The sequence below is a fragment of the Hibiscus syriacus genome, unplaced genomic scaffold (assembly GCF_006381635.1).
Source record: "Hibiscus syriacus cultivar Baekdansim isolate YM2019G1 unplaced genomic scaffold, ASM638163v2 tig00110429_pilon, whole genome shotgun sequence".
Classification (NCBI taxonomy): Eukaryota; Viridiplantae; Streptophyta; class Magnoliopsida; order Malvales; family Malvaceae; genus Hibiscus; species Hibiscus syriacus.
This window is the reverse complement of record NW_024062733.1, coordinates 7,057,189-7,085,022: the sequence shown is the minus strand read 5'-3', so window position 1 is coordinate 7,085,022 and position 27,834 is coordinate 7,057,189. Positions and strand designations below refer to the sequence as shown.

The 27,834-nt window shown below is 35.0% G+C and overlaps 2 pseudogenes; one reads left to right on the top strand and one right to left on the bottom strand.

Annotated features, from left to right (window-relative positions):
- Window positions 1–2,085: 2,085 nt before the first annotated feature.
- LOC120125010 lies at window positions 2,086–5,989 on the top strand (annotated as a pseudogene).
- Window positions 5,990–12,928: 6,939 nt separating this feature from the next.
- LOC120124839 lies at window positions 12,929–13,742 on the bottom strand (annotated as a pseudogene).
- Between the last annotated feature and the right edge of the window lie 14,092 nt (window positions 13,743–27,834).

Here is a 27,834-nt window from a genome sequence, read left to right as displayed (position 1 = left end):
TTGGCCTAAATAGATTTTTCAGGGTTATTCTCTTCAGTTTCTCTTTTGATTTTATTTTGTAACCTATAACACTCCATTTTAATGTGACATTTTTGTTACAAAAGTGATAAGTTCTAACTCGGTTAAAAGATTTTGATATGTCTCTTCCTTTACTACCAAATGAACATTCATCTTTTCTTTCATGGTCTGAGCTAGTCGATCCATGCACCACAAGACCCTTTATAGGGGCCCAGAACCATATACAAAATGCTTCATCTTATCGAACGTGTGCAAGCCATTGTACACCTCTTCAAGAGTGAGTGTTTCAAGTCTGTACAAGATTGTTCCTCTGAAAGATTAGTAAGAAGAGGGTAGTGAACATAAGAGGATCAGTTCTAAATCTTCCTGATCATACTTCACTTTTAAAGTCTTTAGAAGAGAGACAATTTCCTTGAATGCAGTCATGTGATTTTCAAGAGACAAACTTTCTGCCAACTTGAGCGAATAAAGACGTTGCTCTAAGTGCAACTTGTTGGTCATCAATTTTTGCATGCATGGTTCCTCCAATTACACATGCAACGAAACAATTGTCCGCTCCTTGAACACATCTTACAAAATTTGATTTGATAAGTGTAAATGAATCTGAGAATGTGCTTTACAGTCCTTATGTTTTTCCTCATTCGCCTATTGTGTTACCGACTTCTCATCAAATCCTTCATTGCATTGTCTAGATCTAATTGTGTGCAAAAACATCATGAATCTTCACCTGCCATAGCGATAACATGATATTTGGATTGAATAACGGAATATCATAATTCATTATTGTCATAATCTTGAATCTGAAACTTTGATATCAATTGTTAGGAATTTGAGAGCAAAAAATAACCAAAACGATATCAATATAAAATAAGACATACATAAGATACAAGATTTAATGTTGTTTGACATTGCCTACCTCTACTGAATACGTGAAAAACAATTCACTATAAACATAGAGAACACAAAAAATACAAATACATGATATCACATGCATTTTAAAACCCGATATAGATACCAAAACATGTTATATCCCAAAACACTATTCCAACAACCTACAAAACTAAGCTAAAGACATAATATTTATTTATAAAGTCAAATACTTTGTCACAAAAAAAAATTATCCTATAAGAATTCTTGCTTAAAATAAATATTTATTTTATTACACAAATATAATTACTAATAATCTTTCATTATTAAGATTATATTATAATTCAATTTAATCACCTATTATAATTTAAATCAAAATATAACACATTGGCATCTCCAAATCCATTAGCATAAAGTCATTCTCTCTCTTTTACCGTAAAAAAGAAAGAAAAGAAAAAGAGAGCGAAAAACCCTTTTGGAACCTTCCCTCAAAAGATTAACAAGCGCCAAGATCTGTCGTTGGCTATAAGATCTAGGGGTGTTCAAAGAAACCCAAAACCATTAATCGTAACCGTTAATCAGTATAACCGTTACATTTAACAAATTAATTAATTGAACCATTAATATTAAACAGTTTTGATTAATCGAACCGCTAAAAATGGTGGTTAACAGTTAAGGCTATGATTACAAATTTTGATAAACGGTTAACCAACTATTAAACGTTAAGGAATTAAATTTATAATTATATTTCTAATATATTATATTTTTACACAAATAACTTAATATAGTTTTCTATTATTTATATATATATATATATATATATATATATATATATATATATATATATATATATATTTAATAAAATTTGTATACAAATAATTTTATATATATATATATCATTTTTAATTTTTATTTATTTGAAAATATAAAAATATTCTTATACCAATATAATTATGTATTTATTATTACGTACTAAGATATTTGGAGATGTACATAATTACACTGATGTAAATATTCATTAAGTGCTATATTTTTTTATTTTATTTACTTACTTAAGTGTAAATATGTGTTAAATTATATAATTTTTTTATAATATGAATTATGAAAAAAATGATAAATAATTATACGATTAACCAATAACCAAACCGTTAATAATGATTAACCGTTAACGATTAACCGTTAACGATTAACCGTTTATTAATGGTGAAGTTACAGTTAAAAAAATCTTATAATCGTTATTCTCCCCCCGTTCACGAGGGAGGAGCAGTCAACCTCCACCCTCGTCTCCTCCAGGTGGCGCTCTTTTGCAGCAGCAGAACTCACAATTCCAACTCTTGCCACCGTTGTTTCTCTCCCCTCCTCGAGTCCTTTTCTAAAAGCTCGGCTCAAGCCGTTTCCCTCGGCCTTGCCGCCGTTGTCGCCTCTGTGGCCACTGCTGCTTCGGTCTACGCCAAGGAGCCGCCACCAGCAGGAATCATGCCAAAGGAGGTTGTTCTTTATCAGTATGAGGCGTGCCCATTTTGCAATAAAGTTAAGGGTAGTATGTCTTTGTTGATTATCTTTGTTATACTGTCCGTTGTAATCATTCCAACTAAAATTCACAAAACTTATGAAATTTAAATTTAGTACTTTTTTTTACTTGCTTATTTTTGCCTGCTCCGGCAAAAAGTAAATAAAAAAATTATTTGGATACTCGCGGTTTTTGAATAAATAGTTATTTTTTTAGTGAATTATAGAGGAAACTTTGAAATGCATACGCTTTAGCTATTCGCTATATATATTTCTAGATCAGATATGTTTTGGCTTATAGATTTTGCAACTTTAGGGAAGTAGATAAAATATGTAGCAGCAAAAGCTACTACCATGGAGAAACCGATTCTTTTGAAGAATTAGAAACTGAAAAAAAAAATAACAAATGCATTTCCGTCATTGTTTCTCAGCATTCATGGACTACTATGATATACCGTACAAGGTGGTGGAAGTCAATCCCATTAGTAAGAAAGAGATCAAGTGATCTGATTACAAAAAGGTGCCTATACTGATGGTTGATGGTCAACAGCTGGTGGATTCATCAGGTTCTTGTTATCAAAACTGTTTATAGTCTACGTTTTCATTGGATACTTTATGTTAGCCCCAAGAACCTACTCATTTTTCAAGTAATTGAGTTTATTTAAGCTTGTTAGTTGCTATGATAGACTGAACTGGCATGTGGAACATGCAGCTATAATTGACCAATTGGGTGAAAAGATCCTTCCTGAGAAAACAAAGACCTCAGTTGCTGACGAAGATGAAGAAACAAAATGGCGTAGGTACGGACTGTCTTGTTTACGTTGTAATTAGATTTTCAATTTTACTATATCACTACAATATTATTTAGTTCTTAAGAACTTAATCTCGATCTAGCATTTGTTAAATTCTTAAGGAGGATTCAGGTATAAGGTTGAACCCCAGCTACTTCTATCAAAAAGCTATTTATTTCTTATTAGAATCATTTTATCTGGCTTTGAGAAAACTAGCTGAGTGCACAGTGCACTAAATTTTGGTGTTTATATGTATGTGTTTTTAATTGCTCTTAGACTTTTAAGCTAATTTGGATGAAGCTTAGCATGAAGTACATTCAAAATACTGTAAAATTGTTATGCTAGTGCCAACCTGTCAACCATGATGATCAAGTAGTGTATAAAGGACTTTTAAGTCTTTTCGTATAGAATTTTAGAGATAAGATCTAAACTTAACTTAGACTTTTACTGTGCAGCAAACAAGTTTTTACTGGAATTTTTTATAACAAGTTTCAGGACTAATATGTGACATAAGGGCCTTTCCACTGTTGGAATATATGGGTGATTTTTCCTAGCATTCCTATTAATTTTTTATTACCTGGCCTTGAATGATCAGAATTCGACATTAGTTATTTACCCTCTGAAAAACTGAATAATTTGTACAACTATTTATACTTGTTATTTTAATTGAATCCCATGCATGCAAACATTTCATCTATATGCATAGAATTTGATATCAGTTATTTATCAGGTCTCGTATGATCAGAATTTGACATGAGTTATTTACCCTCTGACAAAACTGAATAATTTGTAGAACAATTTTGTTAATCGTCTTTTTAATTGAATCCCTTGCATGCAAACATGAAATCTATATGCTTAGCAAAGATGTTAAGTATCAAGATATAAAATGAGCATATATGCAAGTAGTCTTGTTAGTATATAGAGTTAGGTGTGTACCAAACTAGACACAGGCCAATTTTTCTTGTTTCTGTGTTGCTAAGAATTGATGATCACTTTGGTTAATACATATAGCTGCATTAGTGCAATTCGTAGTCTTCCTTTAGCTATAGCTGCTTTTAGAATAAAGTATTTCATCTTTGGAATACTAATAATGATTTCCTTATGTAGGTGGGTTGACAACCACTTGGTGCATGTCTTATCCCCAAACATATACCGCAACACTTCTGAGGCTCTTGAGTCTTTCGACCACATCACTAGCAATGGTAAATTAATGCATAGTTTCATATTATATACATGTAGCTCCCTTCCCGTCTTTTACAAACCTTGCTGCTATCACATTAATTTTAGTTAACGATTGATCCATTTACCCCTAAACCTGGGAATAATTACGTCAACCACTATGTTTTACATAGGTCCTTTAATAAGTAGCGAAAAGGTTATTTTATCTATTTATGGATCATAAGAATTATCAGTTATCTAGCTTCTATACGTGTTCCATTACTTGAAACGTTTTTGAGACGCCCACGACTTCTTATATACTTTCCTAAGGATATTGCAACATTTTAAAGGTCAATAAGCTTTGAAGACGATTCTGTTTCAGTTTTTATCCAGGAGATGATATTTTCCTCTGAATACTTTAAACAAGTAACATTAACATTTCCAATAATGAACCTCATATAGAGTTTTAGCGTCAATTTTCTGGGAATTGAAGATGTGAAACAGTAGAAAATGTACTTGGACAGAAGACATTTGGAAATTAGATATGTCTAGGTCCATTTATTCTTCGAACCACGTGCTATGATTTTTTAGTATTTGTTCGAGTGTAAGTGGTTTAATGGCTAGCAAGGCAGGGAAGCTGATGAAGAGAACAGCTTCCGAACCTGCTGGTTTGGTGGGGTTTCAAGGGAAAGGGTAATTGAGAAAAGAGAAAGATAGGAATATAGGTATTTTCGTTCATATTTATTCAACACAGATTAGGACTTTCTGTATACAAGACAATCTGTTAGCTAGACAGCTGTTTACACCTTTTCCCACCAGGTAATACTAATCGCTGCCAACAACTTATTAACTGCCACTAGTTGCCCCTAACAGCTTTCGGTGCTAGTGCCGTGCCGCTGATTACAAAACTTAGTTTTCTAGTAGCTTCTCACATATTCTCCCTGTATCATTAAGCATAGCTTCTAATTAGTTCCGTGAAATTCATTTTTAATCATCTATTAACATAAGCAATTTGCTTTGTACAGAATTGTTAATTACACGAATTATAAATTACCTAACCTCAATTATTACTGTCAGCTACACTTCCTATCACATTCCCGTTGATGCTATTTTGATTACGGGGTTCCGTAGCATGCAACTTTTACTGGATGATCTATATAATCAAATTGTCATTGTTTTTTTTTCCCGTATGCAAGTCTGTGATTATGGCATTTTCCAATTTGTTTCAACTTTTGTTGATTTACTTTGATGTAGTCCTCATGTTTAATTTAAAATGATCTCTTCGAGGATTTCAACTGCCTTTTTTTTTACAATAGATTGTGTTTTATGCTTGGGTTTGCTCTTTTCTATTCAATCAGTACCAACATTGGGTTCTTGTTTTTCTTTCCTCTTAACTGCAGGTAACTTCAGTTTCACTGAGAAGATAACAGTGAAATACGCTGGAGCTGCAGCTATGTATTTTGTGTCCTGAATCTAAAGAAGAAATATAACATAACTGATGAGCGTGCTGCCTTGTATGAAGCAGCAGAAACTTGGGTGGATCTCTAAATGGTCGAAATTTTCTCGGTGTGATTTATATCTGCAGTGAAAACAGTTATAAGAGATCAACTCATGATACATATGAATATGCATCAGTCATTGATTGATAATTATGACATGCATTCATCACATTACATCTTTATATATATATATATATATATATATATATGAGGTAGGGTCTAGTTAACAATGTAAAACAAAAAAGTGTTACATTGATTTAGGATCATTAGATGAATGATAATAGACGACTAAGATTAATTGTAGGAAATAAAAATATATTCATTGGGGAAACAATTAGATAATCTCAGTCATCTATTTCCGCTCATCCAACGATCTTAAATCTGTATAAAATTATTTATTTTTACATTGTGTGAGTGGATTCTAACCCTGCACACACAATTTTGAGGTTGACAAGTTGTCTTGATAGGGTTGCAATTTAATTGAAATGGTACTTTATAGTTAAGCTACTACATTGATCTGACCATCTTAAAGATTGTCATATTACTTTTCTTATCCTATTGTCCTTGAAGGGTAATCGTTATCTTTTTTCTCCGATTCTCGTTGTGTAGAGGGATCGAAGCCTAATAATCTAGCCGACCTTGCCGTGTTCGGTGTGCTAAGACCTATACGATGCCTAAGATCGGGTAGAGATATGGTGGAACACACTCGAATCGGAGAGTGGTACTCGAGAATGGAGAAAGTAGTTAGAGAGCCATCAAGGGTCAACGCTTAAACCATATGGTCTCAGCAAGGTCTGTTCAATTGCCGACACTTTGCATATCTTCAAAAAGAAAAAATAGTTTTGAAATAACAATTTTTTGTTCATTAAACAAATTTTGCCATACCTTAAGCTTATAGACAATTCTGCTATTGGAATTGGAATTGGTTTCTGTAGGTAGATTTTGTAAGCAATTCTAAGGATGGATGGTTTATTTTGCCTTGATTTTATACCTTGGCATGGCCTCATAATAAATTCAGTGGATTTGGTTTGCTTCATTCTCACTTTTTGGGCTTCAGCTATATTAGTTGTCATGCAACTAATAATAGTTGCATAATGCATAATAATGATTCATAATGCATTGTAAGTTGACAATAATAATGGTTCATAATTGACACTAATAATGGTTGAAAAGTTACATGGCAAAATTACACATTTTAGTCATTGTACTTTAGGGTATTTACAAGATTAGTCCTTAAGCTTCAACTATAAATACCCTAGCTCATTTAGCTTCAAAATCATACCAAAGCATTCTAGCTTTCTTCTAATACTAGAGAATTTAGAGAGTTTCTTGAGAGTTATTTTCTCCTTTTTATCAAGAGAGAATTATCATTGTTTTCTCCTTGGTAGATCAAGAGATGTTGTAATTCCTATTTTCTCATAGTGAAATTCTTTTACTGTTACCTGTGATATTTACTGTATATTATTTAGGGGTTTTCCACGTAAATTTTGTGTCTTCTTTATCTTCATTTTTATTTTCTCAAATTATCAGTTACGATTTTACTCTATCCGATAGTCGTCTTCCGCAACAATTGGTATCCGAGCCATATTAGAGTGTGTAATATATGCTTATTGTCTTTGTGGTTGCCACTAAAAGGTGGATCCTCCAACATAAGAAAGTAAGAAGTTATTACTCATTCATTCAAGGTTCTAGAGAACTATTTACGATAGTGAAATAGTTGGAGTTATCCAAAAAAGAAGCTATGGCAACGAAATTTGATATTGAAAAATTCAATGGGAGAAATTTCTCATTGTGGAAATTGAAGATGAATGTCATCCTGAGGAAAGACGGTTATCTAGCAGCTATCAGTGAAAGGCTGGTAGATTTCACAGATGACAACAAATGGATCGAAATGGACAGAAATGCTATGGCAAACTTTCATATAGCATTAGCAGATGAAGTATTGTCAAGCATCGAGGAGAAGAAGACAGCTAAGGAGATATGGGATCATCTCACCAAACTGTACGAGGTCACATCGTTGCACAATAAAATTTTCCTTAAGAGAAAATTATACAATCTACATATGTCAGAATCTATTTCAGTGACGGAGCACTTAAACACACTGAACACGTTATTTTCTCAGCTTACATCCTTAAGATGTACAATAGGAGAACAAGAACGTGTTGAACTTCTACTTCAAAGTCTACCTGATTCGTATGATCAACTCATCGTCAACTTGACAAATAGTAATGTCACTAGTCTAGTCTTCGATTGCATTGCAGCTGTTGTTCTACAATAAGAAAATCGGCGCAAGAACAAGGAAGACAGACAAGTAAATCTGCAACAAGCAGAAGCGTTGACAACGATGAGAGGGAGATCAACAGAACGTGGCCAAAACAGCAGTCACAAACATGGTAGATCGAAGTCGAGGAGCAAGAAGAATTTAAAGTGCTACAACTGTGGAAAGAATGGTCACTTGAATAAGGATTGTTGGAGTCTAAATAAAAACTCCAATCCACAAGGTAATACCGCAAACACTTCAGATGATGGAGATGCTCTATGCTGTGAAGCGTCAACCACCATGGAAGGTAGAAAAAGATTTACAGATATATGTCTCATTGATTCAGGAGCAACATATCACATGACCTCAAGAAGAGAATGGTTCCATCATTATGAACCTATCTCAGGAGGATCTGTGTATAGTTGCAATGATCATGCCTTAGAAATCATTGGCGTGGGAACCATCAAATTGAAGATGTATGATGAAACAATTAAAGTTGTTCGAGATGTACGACACGTGAAAAGACTGAAGAAAAATTTATTATCCTATGGATTGTTGGATAATAATGCAAGCAAGATTGAAACATAGAAAGGAATCATGAAGGTATTCCGTGGAGCGCTTGTGGTGCTGAAAGGTAAAAAGATATCAGCAAACTTGTATATGCTGAAGGGAGAGACTTTGCTAGAAGCAGAAGCCTCTGTTGCCTCATGTAGTTCAAATTCTGCAATGTTATGGCATCAGAAACTTGGACACATGTCAGAACAAGGAATGAAAGTCCTTGTGGAGCAAAAGCTACTTCCAGGCTTAACAAAGGTAACACTTCATTTGTGTGAGCATTGCATAACAAGTAAGCAGCACCGATTGAAATTCAACATATCAAATTCTAGAGGCAAAAGTGTTCCAGAATTGGTTCACTCTTACGTATAGCAAGCACCAGTTACATCCCTAGGCGGAGCAAAATACTTTGTCTCATTTATTGATGACTACTCCAGGAGATGTTGGGTGTACCCTATTAAGAAGAAGTCAGACGTGTTTTCAACTTTCAAAAACTTAAAGGCGCGGGTGGAACTTGATTCTGGAAATAAGATCAAGTGTTTCAGAACAGATAATGGAGGAGAATACACAAGTGAAGAATTTGATGACTTTTGCATGAAAGAATGCATCAAAAGACAGTTCACGATGGCGAACACTCCTCAACAAAATGGAGTGACAGAGCGGATGAACATAACCTTGTTAGAAAGAACAAGAGCAATGTTGAGGGATGCAAGCCTAGAAAAAACATTCTGGGCAGAAGCAGTCAATACCGCCTATTATTTGGTGAATCGAGCTCCATCAACTGCAATAGAGCTGAAGACACCAATGGATATGTGGACTGGTAAATCAGCTGATTATTCAAACCTCCATGTATTTGGAAGTATTGTATACGTGACGTACAACTCCCAAGAAATCTCAAAACTGGATCCAAAATCCAGGAAATGCAAATTCTTGGGGTATGCTGATGTTGTAAAGGGGTATCGCTTGTGGGATCCCACTGCCCGCAAAGTGATCATCAACAAAGATGTTATCTTTGTAGAAGATAAACTAAAAAGAAAAGAAGAATATGGTAGCACTGAAAAGTCAGAGACTACACAGATACATGTGGAAAAGGATGTTGAACAAGGAGATTATTCTGAAGCAGAACCAGCACAAGATGAACAAGAACCAGAAAGTTCTGAAGCTTCAACAACTCGTCAATCAGATCGTGTGAGAAGACGTCCCAATTGGCACTCAGATTATGTTATAGAAGGAAATATTGCATACTGCCTTTTAACAGAGGACGGTGAGCCATCAACATACCAGGATGCAATAAACAACTCAGATACTTCACTATGGATTATGGCGATGCAAGAAGAAATTGAAGCCCTTCATAAAAATAATACATGGGACCTTGTGCCACTACCACAAGGAAGGAAGCCAATTGGTAACAAATGGGTCTTCAAAATCAAGCGAAATGGTGACAATCAAGTGGAGAGGTATCGTGCAAGACTGGTGGTCAAAGGATATGCTCAAAAAGAATGTATTGATTTCAATGAAATATTTTCTCATGTGGTTCGACTAACAACAGTTTGAGTAGTTTTGGAAATGTGTGCTACATTGAACTTACATCTAGAGCAGCTAGATGTTAAAACAGCTTTTCTTCATGGAAATCTTGAAGAATAGATTTATATGCTCCAGCCTGAAGGTTTTGACGAAAAAGAAAAGAAGAACTTGGTTTGCAGGTTGAACAAATCTATGTACGATCTAAAGCAGGCGCCGAGGTGTTGGTATAAGAGATTTGATTCTTTCATTATGTGCCTTGGATACAACAGACTTAATGCAGACCCTTATGCTTATTTCAAGAGGTCTGGTGATAACGATTTTGTTATATTGTTGTTGTATGTGGATGACATGTTGGTTGTAGGACCCAACAAAGATCATATTGAAGAATTAAAGGCACAACTGGCTAGGGAATTTGAAATGAAGGACTTGGGATCAGCAAACAAGATTCTAGGGATGTAAATTCACTGAGACAGAAGTAATAGGAAGATTTGGCTTTCACAAAAGAATTACTTGAATAAGATCTTGTCACGATTCAGCATGCAAGATTGTAAGTCAATTTCTACCTCTCTTCCTATTAACTTCAAATTATCCTCCAGTATGAGTCCTAGCAGTGAATAAGAGAGGATGGAGATGTCTCGAGTATCGTATGCATCAGTAGTGGGAAGTTTAATGCTCGTTATGATATGCACAAGATCAGACATTGCACAAGCAGTGAGAGTGGTTAGTCGGTACATGGCGAATCCAGGCAAAGAGCATTGGAATACAATAAAGAGGATCCTGAGATACATCAAAGGGACCTCAAATGTTGCATTATGTTACGGATGATCAAACTTACTTATCAATGGGTATGTCGATTCTGACTATATAGGGGATTTGGATAAAAGTAAATCTACTACAGGATATGTGTTCAAAGTTGCTGGTGAAGTTGTAAGTTGGGTTTCAAAATTACAGTCAGTTGTGGCTACATCCACAACAGAGGCAAAATATGTAGTAGCTACACAAGCCAGTAAATAAGCAATTTGGTTGAAAATGCTATTGGAGAAGCTTGGGCACAATCAAGAGTATGTCTCTTTGTTTTGTGTCAAAGCGCCTTGCATTTAGCAAGGAATCCAGCATTTCATTCAAGGACAAAGCACATACAAGTTCAGTACCATTTCATTCGTGAAAAGGTAGAAGAAGGGACGGTAGATATGCAGAAAATCCATACCAAATACAACATAGCAGATTTCATGACGAAAGCGATCAATGCTGATAAATTTACTTGGTGTCGATCCTCTTGTGGCCTGTCAGAGACGTAAGCAACATGATGGTACAAGGTAGAAAGAATGGTGTGAAGATATGATTGTTCCAATCAAATCTTCAAGTGGGAGATTATTAGTTGTCATGCAACTAATAATAGTTGCATAATGCATAATAATGGTTCATAATGCATTGTAAGTTGGCAACAATAATGGTCCATAGTTGACACTAATAATGGTTGAAAAGTGACATGGCAAAATTACACATTTTAGTCATTGTACTTTAGGGTATTTACAAGATTAGTCCTTAAGCTTCAACTATAAATACCCTAGCTCATTTAGCTTCAAAATCATCCCAAAGAATTCTAGTTTTCTTCTAATATTAGAGAATTTAGAGAATTTCTTGAGAGTTATTTTCTCCTTTTTATCAAGAGATAATTATCATTGTTTTCTCCGTGGTTTTTACCCTATATTATTTAGGGGTTTTCCACGTAAATTTTATGTCTTCTTTATCTTCATTTTTATTTTCTCAAATTATCAGTTACGATTTTGCTCTATCCGATAGTCATCTTCCGCAACAAACTTTTCGTTACGTCTCACTTTGGGTGGACAAATTCCATCCATTGGTTATAGTAATATGTCCCTCTTTCGGTTCAAGGAGGAGCTTATTTTTTATTTATTTTTTTAAGGAAAACAGGTCTGATTAAAAACCTCTCCTAATCAACACAAGGTGTTTAACCTACAAGGAGAAAAGAGTGCCCAACTGCATAAATCAAATAAAATGTACATTGTTTGCCACATCCAAAGAGATAATCTCGAGACAAATCGAGTCAAAAAAATAGTGAAGACAATGATATACAAGTTCATTTGGCCAAAGTATTTGCTACAGAATTACAAGATCGTTGAATAAGAGAAACATGAAAACTAGGAGAAGCCTGAAAATGTTCCTTCGCTAGTTGAATATGACAAGCCAAAATAATGAAATCTTCATCATCACGAAGTATCTTGTTCACTAAAAGAGCACAATCAGATTATCACAAGCCAAGGATAAAACAGCACTAAAAGCATGAATCTTGGCCAAACCCGGATCACCAACACCATGCATAGTATGTGCTAAACCACCCAAGACTCTCCCACGTGGTCATGAACCACAACTCCAATAGCCATACAACCAGAACTCGGATCAAGGACGAGCTTAAGAATACATATTTGGGATATAAATTTAGAAAGTTATATTAAAAATTTAAAGGATATGGAATTATAAAATTTCAGATTATAAAATTATATTATCAATAGAAAGTATAAAGAAAATAATTAAACTATATAAGAATTTAAAAATTTTAAAAGATGTGATCGTATATTAGAATACTCTTTAATCCATCCCTTCTTTGATTATATAGTTGAGAGAGATGAAAATCGATGTTCATAATTTGAAATATCTTTAAGCAAATAGAACCCACAAGTAGAACGTTAAAAACTTGGGTAAAATGCTAAAAAAGTGTAAACCAATAAGAATGAGCTATGATTTCTTTGTGCCAACAAAAACCTGTAAAACCCCATTGGAACCCCCTGCCAAAAGTGTGCACTTGTCTTCCTGGACTTGCCTCCAGCACACGCTATTGACGAACCCATGGTCAAACCCGACTCCAGCCATTGGCTCGAACCCACGTACCCGAATGGGTTCGCCCCACCTCTTATCGTAAACAAATACCTTGTTATTTTCCGACCCACATCCAAGCAACCCACCACGCCTCCAAACTGACAGTCCAACAAAGCTTCTACAATTCTTGTGTCCTTTGTATGTTCTGATTAAATGAGAATCGCTTATGTTCCATAGCTTTAAACACCCATCGGTTCCTGCTGAAACCATTGTTTGACTGTCGAGGAATCTAACGTATGTCACGGTTTTAGTATGCCCTTCGAACACATGCAACGACTCCTCCATTTTTCGCACATCGTAGGCATAAGCTTTTTTATTGGCTCATCAAGGCTATCAGATAGTCATCGGAGGGGCTGAACTCGACGCAACAAACGGAGCTACGTGCCATTGATGGTTGCACCTTAGCCACACATTCACCGCTGCCACATCGTTGGTCCCACATTTGTATGGTGCCATCATCCGAGCCAGATGCCCCGATGAATGTGTCCCTATGTGAATATTCCACGCTCCAAACCCGTCTCTCGCCGTGCTCGTCATGTTCAAAGACCGACAGCAATTCCTCTCGAGATCGTATTCCGTGACCACCCCATCGTAGTCTCCCGATCCGAGAAGCCGCCCTCCGGACCCGGGTTTCCATCTAAGGCTATTGAGCTTAGCCGGGGTACATATTGTCGTAACCGTCTTTCGGTTGGGCCACGGAATTGGGCTTCGACTTGAAAAATGTGATTGGAGTCGCCACCGATTATTTATTTTAAAAAAATAGGTTAATCGGAAACCTTATATCTTATCTGATCTGCGTCTTACCAAAGATATGTCGGATTCGGGAGTCGGTTACGGTCAAGGAAGGATTAGCACCCTTGAACCGCCCTTTCGGTACTACGTAATTTCCAGTTGTTTTTAATTAAGAAAATCGAAAGTTAAAATTTAAAGGTAACATATGATCCAAAATTACTTACCTCCGATCAATTTGAAAGAGTACCCTTAAAAAGTCGAGAAACGCGTTAAAGGAAAAAGAAAATAAGAGTAAATGAAATAAAGAAAATAGAAGGGAAAAAATAAAAAAAATGATGAAAAACTAAAAGAGGAATAGAAATATATAATTATTAAGTACAAAATAATAATAATGATAATAAGTAGTAAAATAAAAAAAAACGCAATCACACCAAAAGAAAGTAAAAAAAGAAAGTCAAGGTTTGGTGAAGTATAACTGTCGGGAAGAAAAAAGACGATAAGGGGTAGGACCGTAGTTAATAAATGAGTGTGATGTATCCATTTTATTGCTCCTGAATTGTTTACAATAGCTTCAAAACAATCTATTTGCTCGTATTTTTTTCTGGTAATTTCGTATGCCCATCGTGTGTTACAATAGTGAGCTACAATGGCTATTTATAGTGCTTGTGGATCCTATCTTTAAGAGTTTAAAACATAGCAAAATTCTATCATATTTTTAGGAGTTGAATCCTAGCATAATTCTATCCTATTTTTGAGAGTTTGAATCCTAGTAGGACGAAAAAGGTGTGTTGACAGCTGCCCCTCTTTGCCCATAGTCGTGTAACGGGGATAGGGCAAAGATTGAAAAACACACTTTTCGTTCGGTGGAGTTGAAAATTGACTCTGATGTTTCAATAACTCCCTGTCGAATTGAGTTACGGATGACTCCTCCGTAGTGAAGTCGAGTTCATCTGGAAGCTTCTGAGCACTATATCCTTCGTCGTGAAGTTGGAATCGAACTCAAAGCTTTTGGCGAGTGGCCTTTGAATCATCTTCTGGATCAAGATACTTCGTCGTGAAGGTGAAACTTGACCTGAAAACTTCAGTGTTGATGCGTTACAGATGACTCATTCGTCGTGAAGTTGGGTCAATCTGTTTGTGAAATTGGAATCGTACAGGGCCCCTTCGTCGTGAAGTTGAGCCTGAGAATTGGATATCCTTCGCCATGAAGTTGAAATCCAAATATTGTTCCGAGTCCAATATCCTCCGCTGTGAAGTTGAAATTGGTTCTAGAACCGGGAAATTGTTTGTTGACAGTCAGCCGCCCCTTCGCTGTGAAGTTGAGCTTGTGCTGTCTCGAGTCTAATATCCTTCACTGTGAAGTTGAAATTGACTCTGAACGAAATCTTGTTGACAATCAGCCGTCCCTTCGTTGTGAAGTTGAACTTGTGTTGTCTCGAGTCCAATATCCTTCGCTGTGAAGTTGAAATTGGCTCTGAAATTTGAAAAATGTTTGTTGACAACCAGCTGTCCCTTCGTTGTGAAGTTGAACTTGTGTTGTCTCGAGTGGCACGATATCCTCCGTCGTGGAGTTGAAATCGCGGATGAAACTGAAAAGTTGTTCGTTGACAACCAGCCGTCCCTTCGTTGTGAAGTTGAACTTGTGTTGTCTCGGGTAGCACGATATCCTCCGTCGTGGAGTTGAAATTGGTTCTGGAATTGGGAAGTTGTTCGTTGACAACCAGTCGTCCCTTCGTTGTGAAGTTGAACTTGTGTTATCTCGGGTAGCACGATATCCTCCGTCGTGGAGTTGAAATCGGTTCCGAAATTGGGAAATTGTTGTTGGCAACCAACCGTCCCTTCGTTGTGAAGTTGAACTTGACTCTAGCTAAAACCTGAAAAAGTTATGCATATATGTGATGAGATGGATGCAATTCTCTTAGGTATACCTAAAATGCATATGCAACATATGTTATTTTTGGGTTCAGGAGAGAAATCTCGATCTCTGGTTGTTTGTCTGGAATCTTGGTTCTGGAATCTTCAAATTCTGATCCATGGTCTCAAATTCTTCAAATGTTCAAATCTAATGTGCACATTCTATTTTTTGATTTGAGAAATGCTATCCCAAGTATGTGCCTGAGCTGAGTGTAACGGTTCAGATGATGCTTCAAGAGAAATTGTCTCAAAAGAGACAGAACTCGTTTCAAGGGAAACGATCTCAAAGATATTTGTTGTTTCAAGGGAAACGGTCTTAAGGGAGACAAAATTTTGTTTTAAGAAAAACTGTCTCAAGAGAGACAAAACTTAGTTCCAAAAGAAATTGTCTCACGGGGAGATGAAATTAGTTCCAAGGAAAACATATTCAAAGATGATGCTTCAAGAGAAAACTGTCTCAAGGGAGACAAAATTTTGTTTCAAGAGAAACTGTCTCAAGAGAGACGAAATTCATTTCAAGGGAAATGTTTTCAATGTTTATGTTTCAAGAGAAACTATCTCAAGAGAGACGAAATTCATTTCAAGGGAAATGTTTTCAATATTTATGTTTCAAGAGAAACTGTCTCAATGGAGACGGAATTTTGTTTCAAGGGAAACTATCTCAAGAGAGACAAAACTCATTTCAAGGGAAATGTTTTCAATGTTTATGTTTCAAGAGAAACTGTCTCAAGGGAGAAAAAATTTTACTTCAAGGGAAACTGTCTCAAGAGAGACAAAGTTTGTTTCAAGGGAAACTGTCTCAAGAGAGACAATGGTGAGCACGATTCCCTTCGTCGTGAAGTTGAAATCGTGGGTGGCCCCTTCGTCGTGAAGTTGAGCCAGGAATTGAATATCCTTCATCGTGAAGTTGAAATCCAACTTGAAAATGCGAACTGGATCGGTTCTGAATTATCTCTCGAACTCGTCTAAAGTTGATTCTAAGATCTGTCGATCTTTCAATATGTCAAATTGGTTGAAGTGTAGCTTCTTGCTGCTGAGTTAAGCAACCAACATCAATCTTTAAAGGTGTTTTTGAATCGAGTATCTTTCGTCTTGAAGTCGAAACTTGACTCTAAAAGCTGTAAAAAATTATGTATGTGGAAAATGATAAATATGATGCTCTAAAATGTATGCATAAGATGCATATAACATGAATTGGTTATATTTTATCTCTTGAAAAAGGCCTGATAATTCACATTAGGATGTTGAATCCCCAAAGATGCCCAAAAAATGCCCCAATATTTCATGTTGAATCTTCAAAGATGCCCCAAATATTCCTCATTTCTTACTTCAGCATTGATTCTGAGCATGAGTTTTGTGTCTAAGAGTCACATGTCATTTACCAAGATCCACTCTAGAGAGACTGTCTTGTTTGAAAAAAATGTTTTTCTTTCTCTTTTAATATCAATTAAAAGAGTTTCAAAAAATGTTTAATCCCAAGTTTTAAAAATATTGCCCCTTTCACGGTTTTACAATTGAGACAAATCATAAAACTATAGTTCATTGGATATCAAAGAATTAATTACAATGTTAATACTTCAATAAATTATAGCTATTTGACAAGTGTCAAGATCAAAGCTATCTTTGAGAGATGGTCAAGTAAGGAAAGGATAAAAAGTTAAGGTCATTGTGTTTGGACAAAGGTTTGGCATTTGATGCTCAAAGGATTTATGGGGTAGCTTGCATGCTTCTCTACTGGAAGTGTTCTCTGACTCCCAACCTTCGTTGTCACACTCGGATTGTGCGATGCCTTATCAAGGAATTTGTGTGATCGCTTCAGTTGCACAATTTTTATATTCGAGCCACCTTTTCAGGTTTTCAACTCGAATCCTCCTTTGGTTTCAAGACGTTATTCGGGATTTACGTCTTGAACCCCCCATTTGTTATTTTTCTCTACCATACATTAATTACATTATTTTTTTGCAAACAAAGATTAATCCTGATGGGCGGGATGAAATCTGAAGATAGTCTCTTCTATTTAGAAATCCATGTATGATTAGAAGGGACTTTTAAGGCACGTAATGTAGGCCAGGGTTCGTGGTTATGAAAGAAAAGGATAAATAGGCCCAAACAAGTGTTTCAGGGTATTGAACCAAGGATCAATTCATTCTGATGCCATCGATCTTGTCTTGCTCAAAATGTCTCTTTCTCTTGATGCTCTATGATCTTCGAGTGAAGGGATTCAGTGATTCGGGAATGATTGTGCTTGATCAATCTCATTGAAGCTTGATGCACCATTTTTCTTTAGGGAATTTTTGCATGTACTTTTTGTTCCCTTTTTTATTTTTGTTCTTTCTTTTTTGTTCTTGTTTTTCCTTTTTTGCTTCTTTTCTTTTTTCTTTTTGCCCTTTTTGTTCTGATTGAATCATCGCACTTGGCATTTGGTTCACCTTTCGGTATCTCATCTGAATCAATGTCTTCACTCATGTGAGCAGATTTTCTCCACCTTGCCCCCCAGTGTGGAGGGTGATCCTTGGTTAGGGTTGAATCAGAAGAAAAAAAATACTATAGGCTCAAAAGGGGACGCAAGGGATATATATTTTCTCCTGTTGTGAAGGGATAAAGAAAGAAAGTCGTTCATCATTTCATACATGTAAGTCTTCACAGAAGAGGTATCCCCAGGGGGATAGATTTTCAGGATTAATTCTATTCACATGAAAACAGTGCAATTAATGCATGATAGAATTATTTCGAATGAATTATTTTTTCTGCTCCTTGCTCCCAACATGTCTCAATGTTCAGGCTCCTGGCGAGATGCCCCAAACTGTATCTTGGAAGAATGCTCATGTTCAAATGAACAACTCAATGCCTTGGGTTTTAATGGTAAAAAAGGTTAATTTTGAGTCTAAAAAGACAGTTGTGTGATCTTATTGACTCAAAGAAATGTGTGGGTGTATCAAAAAGATAAAGGTAATGTTCAAGAATTTCAAATGGAGGTAATGTCAAAATTTGGTTTTTTGATAATGACCATGAGTTATTTTGGGTAAAGAATCAAGGTGTTTTATTCTAGGGTTTGAGACAGGGTAAGAAAGTTATAATCTTGTCATATGTCAAAAATCTATAATTCTTTAAGAATTAAAAGAATCCTTAATTCATTTAATATTCAAAGAACTAAAGATTAAAATTTGTTCAATTGCTCTACCTTAGAAAGTAACATGAATTCAATCGTTTAAAAGATGTGTTCAAACAAAATAATCCTCTAAGTGCAAATGGTATATGCCATGCCCCCTTCTTCGGCAAGCGCCTTACAGTTTTCAGAAGAATGTTTGGGAATCCTTATGTGGCAACAACTTCAACATCATAGCCCTTAGGAGATGGGTACTCTTTTCTCAGATCATCCTGGCAGGCTTAGTTCTACAATCAGCTGATCCAGCTCCCCCTGTACTGATTTTAGTTTTTCTTTAATTGTTAAAATCTGGCTTCCATGTGGTGTAATATGGTTAAGACCACTTCATCGAATCCTCCGTGATTTAATTTCATGTTTATGAAAATGCTTAAAAATGTAGATGAAGATGCAAAAATGCAAGAATGCAAGAATGCATGAAATGTTCGAGGCATTGATCCAAGAAATGTGACTGTTATTATGAATAATCCTTATTGGGGACAAAAATGTTTTATCTTTTAAGAGAAAAAATATCCTGACAGCTTCTGACATGTTGACTAATCTTCTACTTTCGTCTTTCACCGATTGAATAACCTGTCGAACCGCTCCGGCCTCTCTGGATGAACCGTGAAAATGTTGAGTTGTTTTTTGTACTGGTCCAAGAAGTCTCGAATGATCGCATCTCGAGCATTTACTTTTGTTGATCCTGTTCCCAATGAATTCGTCATTGGAGCCTTTAATTGATAGGAACTATGTGAAGTTCATTAATCTGTTTCTTGAATTCGTCGGCAATGGTCTCCAATTTCAGCTATCATTTTACCATTGTTATGTTCAAAGGGACTTCTGAGATACATAACCTTCATCTTGCCCCTGCAACCTCTGCCAGTCAGTTCTTCAAAGATAAGCTTTCATTGTGCTTGATGTAGACCCGGTTCGTTTTGGGTCTTTTATAATGCAGCAGAGTGATATACTCTTCAATTGTGGGCACCACGTCTTCTGGATTGAATGTGACACATAGTCGCCTTGTAGACTATCCTCTGTATTTTCATCTCTTGTATTACAACACCTTTGTCCATGGATTCAGATTATTCGAGTTTTAACAAACATGTTTTAGTGGATCAATAACCTCTTTTTAATGATGCAAGTGATGAAAATAAAATAAAATAAAGATGAAAAGAGTTAGTGAGGTGAAAAATAATCAAAAACGATCATAAAAATGAAAGTCCTACCCCACATGATATCTACCCCACATGCTTATTATTCCTACCCGGACATGATCTCTATCCCGCATGCTAATTTCAAACAAATCCTAACCGCATATTTGTCTAGTTCGCATGCTTTGAACAGAAAGTAAAGCATGAAATAAAGCAGCCTAGGGTTTGAAGTGAGGTTTTGGGTGGGCTCTAATTCTCCATAGTCTCCCGGTTTAGGTTATAAAAAAACGGTACCCGAGTTCTTCTTGCTGGTGCCCCTTTGGGCTTGCCAGACCCTTAGTCCTAAGCCTATTACAAGCTTGTGTGGACTAAGTTAAACTCGAGAGGACACATTCCCTTATGTCTATGCGAAGAATAAATTCACACGAAGACATAAGGTATATGAATCCCGAAGGCTACTTGCTAGGCATATGCGGTGAATAAATTCACACGAATGCGTCGCTTTCACCCCCATTTAAAATGGGTTCAGAGCTCGGGTTTAGAGCTTTAGATGAAAAAAGACTTTAAGGGCTGAAATCATTGAGAAAACGGTTAGTACAACTATTTACTCGAAAAAAATATAATCAAAAGTAAGCAATAAGGATCGAAAGGTTACCTTAAAATTTAAACTTACCCTTTTCGTTAAAAAGACAACTGGAAATTACCTTAGCCTGACTCACTTACCTGTGTCCCCAGCGGAGTCGCCAAGCTGTCGCAACCGTCTTTCGGTTGGGCCACGGAATTGGGCTTCGACTTGAAAAATGTGATTGGAGTCGCCACCGATTATTTATTTTAAAAAAAAGGTTAATCGGAAACCTTATATCTTATCTGATATGCGTCTTACCAAAGATATGTCGGATTCGGGAGTCGGTTACGGTCAAGGAAGGATTAGCACCCTTGAACCGCCCTTTCGGTACTACGTAATTTCCAGTTGTTTTTAATTAAGAAAATCGAAAGTTAAAATTTAAAGGTAACATATGATCCAAAATTACTTACCTCCGATCAATTTGAAAGAGTACCCTTAAAAAGTCGAGAAACGCGTTAAAGGAAAAAGGAAATAAGAGTAAATGAAATAAAGAAAATAGAAGGGAAAAAATAAAAAAAAAATGATGAAAAACTAAAAGAGGAATAAAAATATATAATTATTAAGTACAAAATAATAATAATGATAATAAGTAGTAAAATAAAAAAAACGCAATCACACCAAAAGAAAGTAAAAAAAAGAAAGTCAAGGTTTGGTGAAGTATAACTGTCGGGAAGAAAAAAGACGATAAGGGGTAGGACCGTAGTTAATAAATGAGTGTGATGTATCCCTTTTATTGCTCCTAAATTGTTTACAATAGCTTCAAAACAATCTATTTGCTCTTATTTTTTTCCTGGTAATTTCGTATGCCCATCGTGTGTTACAATAGTGAGCTACAATGGCTATTTATAGTGCTTGTGGATCCTATCTTTAAGAGTTTAAAACATAGCAAAATTCTATCATATTTTTAGGAGTTGAATCCTAGCATAATTCTATCCTATTTTTGAGAGTTTGAATCCTAGTAGGACGAAAAAGGTGTGTTGACACATATGTAATAGCAACATGCATTAACATGGTCTAGTTAGGCTATATCATTTTGCTCACTGTGGCATACTCGGATGTCATCTTGTGGCAACAAAGACTTCAAATTGTAAATCCTAATATTTCTCGCGATCCATCCAGTAGCTACAATGGTATTTGAAGGATCGAATTCAATGAAGCCGAGAGTGTCGGAGACAGCGGTATTGGCACCGGAGGAGAAAAATCCCACTCGCAACGAGCTGCTTTCGGTTGACGATCACCTTGCTTCTCCGTATCTTTCCCAAAGCTTTCGTTTCGTATTCTTTTCTTCCTTGAGTTGGGAATCCAGAGGAAAAGTTGTTCATTGCCCATTCATGTGAAAAGAAGATGGTGGCGTTGGAGGCTTTTGGACCCGGAGATTGAGATAAATGTATGGCTCCCACGGACACTACCAAAGCTCAATAAAGTTTGGCTTGTGTGGCTAAATACACATCATTAAGCTTCCTCACTTTCTATGCTCGTGTTGTGTTATATTACTTTAATGCCTATACCATATCTGTACGCGGATAACCGATATATTCTATAGTTATGTGGTCATGAAAATATATAGAAATATAACGGTGTTGGTTTAAGTGGTAAGCAGTTTGATATCGTTTAAGCAAGATCTCGGGTTCGAGTCCTTGTGTATGTAGAAAATCCCCACTGAGATACTCACCCACCAAAGCTAGGTGTGCGACCCAGGCCAGTTCAGATTAGTCAAGGCGAAGCCTTAGAATTGGAGGGTAACAAAAAAATTATAAATATTCCAACACTAATAGATGAATTAGGAAAATGGGTAGAGTACATGAATGGTCCCCGATTACAGGACACTATTTTGTTGAGTCTCTCAACTAGTTATAAAATGTCCCCTCAATTATAAGACTTTGTTTTGTTGAGTCCCTTGATTAGTAAAAGTTACAAAATGATCACACGACTATTCATATGTTCTAAACTCATCATTTTCATTAAAAATGACGACCTTTTAACTTGGTCGTTGATCGAGATATGATAAAATCTGATCTTAGAATTATTTGAGGTGTATTTTGTGGATTGAGTCTCAGTTTACATTATGTCGTCAAGTTAATGCTTGCAACATTATACCGTCGAGTCAGTGCTTAAAAGTAATGAAGGTGTCAATAGACATCATTAAGATATAATTTTATCATATTCAGTCAGTAGGTTAACGTCTAGCTCAAACGACCATGGAATTTTTCAAAAGAAAAGAACGAGTTTGAAATATAAGAGTAGTCATATGACTATTCTGGAACTTTTAACAGTCGAATGACTCAACAAAGCAATGTCTTATAATAGAGAATCATTTTGTAATTTTAATTAGTATGAGACTCAGTAAAGCAATATCCTAGAATCAGGGGACCATTTGTGTACTTTACTTAAAGAAAATTGAGCAGAGAGAAGGTAATATTTAATGCAGATCATTAGTGGAGTGGCTTAAAGGGTAATGGGGAATGGTTTGTAACCACAACAATAATTAGGGGTGAGCGTTCCATCGAGTCGAGTTGAATAAAAAATTTCGAGTTATTTGAGTTGAAGAGTCATATTTTACAACTCAGAGTTGACTTGAAATTTTTTCGAGTCGAGTCGGTTTTTCGAGTTTCTGTTTAAATTTAATTGTAAATAGTTATAATATTAAATATTATTTTATTCTAATTTAAGTGACTTTCTATAATCATATATATAATACAAATATATTTCTTCATATTTTTTTTCATATGTGATATACATATATCATTCAAAGTCAAATGACTCGACTCAAACTTGAAAATAAATCCACTAAATACTAAAAATTTTGAGTTATCGAGTTGTATTTTACAACTCGATTTGAACTTGAAATTTTTTCAAGTCAAGTCGAGTTTGTGAAATTGCAACTCAAACTCAAATCGAGTTGAAAAATCGATTTTTCAACTCGAGTCGAGTTTTGCTCACCCCTAACAATGACCATTATGCTGTGATAATGATATTGTTTGAAATTACGATATCTGCAATTGTTATGTACACAAAAGCACATGTTATTAAAAATTCACAACCACAATACTTGCAATAACCACAATATCATTTGTTATGTTCACAATAGCGATAAACGCAACGCGATTAGAGACATAAATGCAAACTATAATTTAAATATTTGATTAGGGTTCTAATTTTTATTCGCCCGAGAGCTACCAAAATCTCAGAAATGGGTCTGAATCTAGCAATCGGATAGTGGATTGCATATCACATGAGTCTATCGATGGTCAGGCCAAAGTGTTGTAGTCCGGATGATATAGGAATTCAGAGACTTTGAATAACTCCATAAGCCTTGAGGAACTTCGGAGGCTTAAAGAAATGGTAGCAGAGACATGACTTCCGGAAAAGATCCGAAAGAAGCACAATAATATTGTAAAACATTTATCAATTTATAATTGACATAATGCTAAAGTTAATCCTCAATATTTATCAAAAGAATCATTTTAGTCTCTATTCTTTTTTATAGCATTTTGGCTTCCAGTGTTCATTTTAGGGCAAAATACCCCTAGCATTTGAGTGAATAGTTACTTTGGCCCTTATTATTTTTTATGGAGTATTTTGACTATTAACGTTTAATTTTAGGATTAAAAATAACCCTAACTTTTAGTGTTAACTATTTATTAACTGCACGAACCAAATTGCTCTAATGGTTAAAGGAATGATTGTTCCTCCTAAAAGTCACAAGTTCGAATAACAATGACTGCAAGTGGGGTGATTGAACGTTCATTGTCAAATTGTTGAGAGTATGTAAAACATATGCTACTTTGTAATCACGTTTAGCTTAATAAAAAAATATTTATTACCTAACAGTTTTCATCCATAGAATGATCTTTTTACCCTAAAATAAAACGTTGAAGACAAAATATTCTAAAATAATAAAATTAAAGTAATTATTTATTCAAACATTACAGATATTTTTTTGAAGTTATGCATTTATAATAATTGAACAATCATTTGGAAAATATGCATTGCTTAAACGAATAAATGTATAGTTTGGAAGGATGGTCGGACTGGACCTACAATCTAGATTGATGGAATTACTACTCCCAAATGAGTGGGAAAATATATTGGTGAAGAAGAAAGGGTGGCGCATTGAATCTCCCAAGCTTCGACTGCAATTTTAAATATTTTTTATATACATATATTTTCTATTGATAATATATTTTTTCTTAAAATAATTATAAATTCACTCTTTATATGTAGTCATCCTTGCTTAGGATGATAATCACCAATGTTTTTAAAATCAGACCGGACCTTAAATCAGACAGTGGTTAAACCGCGATTGAACCGGTTTATATAAAATAATATTTTTAAAAATTTTACATAATATTCAAAATAATATATATATATATATATATATATATATATATATGCTCTTTTTAAGTTCACAATATTAAAAGGTATAAAAATATCACAAGTCATAATATATATAAGTTAAATATCATAATATCAAGTGAAACAAAATGATTCAAATCAACTACAACATAATATTTAAGGTCAATACCTAATAAAATTCATCAACAACTAAATAAAAAAACACATAATTGATACAAGTATCAATCATCATAATATTCATTGAAATTGATTCCCTCAAATTACAAAATATTGAGAAAAGCTTCTTCATTAGTTGAACTACCACTGCCATCATCACTTTGAACTTGAAACTCTATAGCATCACTTTGAACTTGAAACTCTATAGCATCACTTAAGATCTTCATCACATAACAATATGATAAATAAATACAAAGTTAAATTTAAACTCCCAAACAATACCTAACAATTAAAAGTAAAAGTGTAAAACATATTAAATAATAAATATAATTATATAACTAAAATAAACAAGCAAACATTAACATTCATTGTTTTTTGATGATTGACCAACTGGAATTGCATTCTCATGATAAAGAAAATTATCAATCTCATCAATATCAAGCTCTGAAGGTGTTTCTTCTTCAGTTACCCAAAAATCAACATGATCAATAGATTCATAATCAATAGGATCATAACATGGCTTCTTGAACAACCTAAACTTAAACATCACACTATCAAGAAAGAAGTTGATTAATGATTAATTGATAATGTTTAAAAGGATAAGGAATTGAAATAATATTTTGACATTATACCTATTCTTTAAACGCAAGTTATAAGTAACATAAACTAGATCATTTAGTCTTTAATGTTCTAGTCTATTTCTTCTCTTTGTATGGATGCGTTCAAAGACACTCCAATTTTTGTATGGATGTTCTAGATCATAACAAACGACGTCGTTTGATTTAATTTTTTTTTAAAAAACAAAACCATGTGAACTGCTTGAACCGTCGGTTCACACCGGTTTTGCCGGTTCTACCGGTTCTTTAGCGGTTCATTACAAAACTGGTTTTAGAGGCTAACCGGACCGGACAGGCAACCGGTTCCTTGTTCAACCGGTCGAACCGGCCAGTCCGGGCCGGTTTTGATAACATTGATAATTACAAAGCAATATATATTTTGGTAAATATTCTTAATCATTTGACATTGAATGTTCAAATATCCTACTGCAGTTGCTGGTGCTCGAATCCATGACCTCTAAAAACAACAATAATTTCTTTAACCACTAATGTAAGTTGATTCATGCATGCTATATAATCTTTGGTTTTGGTATTCTATCACAAGTCAAGGACAAGAAAACTACAATACGGTCCTATTTGATTTCACGTTAAAGGTTCCCAGTGATAGACCCCGGTGATCCTTGGAAATTTCAAATTCACATACATTTTAGATATTTTCTCTATATTTTATATTGATAATTTATTTTTGTCCCTCCAAAATATTATAAGTCCGTCCCCTGACATAAAATCATGCATCTATTTCTAAAGGTGCCAATAAAGTTTTGAAACCATGTCAATGCAAGGAATACTACCACTTCTAATCCATCCTTGATTTCTTGCTTGCACAAGAGGATATGATATTAGAAAACAAGAAAAGAAATGAAATCCTTGTCATTAAAGAATATCAATATTTTGCTTCTATCTGTTTCAGATTTCTATTATCATTTAAAGACACTCTTTGGGTATATTTAAAATGTTTACACACACACTTAAAGGATTGCATAACTAGACTCCACTATTATTGTGTCACAAACAAACTTTTTATTTTGTGAACATAAAGGAGAATCATCTGCATTTATTCATTACAAATTTACCCTTTATCGCCTCGCTTTCATTTTCCGCTCTTTTACCATACACGAGGGAGAAAACAAATTCCCTTTCTAAATGAAGTAGGGTTGTGAGGAAACCAAGCATATGCCAAGTCCACCTTATGAAGGACAACTAAATATTAAACATACTTCAAGCAAAAGAACAATGGATATGAAGAAAGAAGGCATAGATAACCACTAGAAAAAGCAATGGGGAAAGTATTAATAAAGCAACTAAGTTCACAAGCTCACAGTGTGCTATGAGTTTACAAGCTCACAGTGTGCTATGAGTTTACTGCAGTGTACTCAAACTAAGTTCACAAGCTCACAGTGTGCTATGAGTTTACTGCAGTGTACTCAGGCATGTGGTTTATGGAGTGGCCACATCCCTTTCCATATCTTCAACCCACATATCTGCAACTAAATAAAGTTGAAATTTTTTTATTTATATTATGACTCTTTTCCATATTAGAGTCGAACAAAGTAGCAGTTTATCAGTTAATCATCAATCTAGTAAAAGAGAATTTCCTGTCCAAATGTGAAAATTTCAAATTACTACGAGTGGTCCTACTCAACAATGACTCATACGGCTGCAATATAATCTCATTTATCATGATATATATCCATGGGATAACTTCCTTGGGTTGACTAGCAGAATTCTTTATAACTGCACGTGACTAAAGTAGTAATTACATTTTTATGAAATCATATTGTTTTGTCCAAACAACACCCTTAATGTGCATGTGTTGAAAAGGAAAAAAATAAGCAAGCTGGGTATGATTTTCAGTCTATTAAAATGTTCAAAGGTAGACTGAGTTGGTGGAAATGTTCAAAGATAGACTGAGTTGGTGGAAGGCTGTGGAACTTTTTTTGAATAGCCTGGGATGATTAGAAGGTAGTATATTTTCAAATGTTTTCTTAGCCTATTGACAACACCCACACACCCGGCAAACGCGCTGCTCGAACCCAGAACCTCTAGGAAGAATAACAAT